The sequence below is a fragment of the Protobothrops mucrosquamatus genome, unplaced genomic scaffold (genome assembly GCF_001527695.2).
Source record: "Protobothrops mucrosquamatus isolate PMUCROS unplaced genomic scaffold, P.Mucros_1.0 scaffold765, whole genome shotgun sequence".
NCBI classification, from domain to species: domain Eukaryota; kingdom Metazoa; phylum Chordata; class Lepidosauria; order Squamata; family Viperidae; genus Protobothrops; species Protobothrops mucrosquamatus.
In genome coordinates, this window is record NW_015387033.1 from 337,888 (window position 1) to 339,203 (window position 1,316).

The window sequence follows — 1,316 nt, forward strand, 5'->3', positions numbered from 1 at the left end:
ATTCCCCACCCACCCTTGCAAGGACAATTATAACAATTAGAGGGTTATCATTTTCTGAAACTGTTGCATACAACTCCATAGATACAGTATATAGACGATAGAAAGATAGGTAAGAAGAGGTAGACAGACAGATATGGATTGACAAATAGATACGAATAGATAAATGACAGATAGATGATAAACAGATATAGATAGATGATAGATATAAATAGAAAGATAGATAGGCAGATATAGATGATATAGATAATAATAATAATAATAAAAGTTGGAAGGGACCTTGGAGGTCATCGAGTCCAACCCCCTGCTCAGGCAGGAACCCTACACCATTTCAGACAAATGGCTGTCCAGTCTCTTACAGACATGAATGGACAAATAGATATGAATAGATATATATATATAAGTAGAAAGATAGGTGATAGATGATAGACAGATATAGATGATAGAGACAGATCGATAGAGATAGATAATGGATAAATAGATATGAATATATATATATATATATATTGGCCAAGACACTTCCAATTTTACGTGGGAGAAAACCCGAATAACCAAAGACCTACATGCAAACACCCGCGAAAACCTCAGAAAACAAATATATATATATATATATATATATATTAGATAGATAGACAGATATGGATGGATAGATAGATAGATAGATAGATATGAACGGACAAATAGATATGAATAGATATATAAATAGAAAGATAGATAGATGATATAGATGATAGATATAAGTAGAAAGATGATAGATAGATGATAGACAGATATAGATGATAGGCAGATATATATATAAGAGATAGATTATATAAATGATAAATGATAGATCGACCGACAGACAGAAATAAGTAGACAAAGGTATGGATAGACGGATAGATATGAACAGATAATAGAGAAAGAGAGAAAGGCAGACAGACAGTGGCATTTTCTTTTTCTTTTATGCTGTCCCATTATATAAAGCCAGGGGAGAAATAGAAATATATTGTAAGCCAGGACCAAATAGCAGTACAGACAATTTCTCGCAATCTGAAATTTTGTGTCCCTCGCTGTTTGTTGATGAAGCTTCAGACATGACTCGGCGCTGGCAAGGCTGCAGCGCCAGCTACTCAGAGCAACTTATGCCCCCCCCCTCCGTTAACACCCGTTTACCTACTTTACTACCTTTACTACCCCCAAACCCAACCCAACCCAAACGGAACTGCTAGCCTTCCACCAGCCGTCCCCCTCCCGCATCGGGCAAGTGGTTGCTTCGAAGGATTATGCTAAAGCGCGTAACGGGGACTACACAGCACAAGAGGGACTAGCAGCATGAGTAA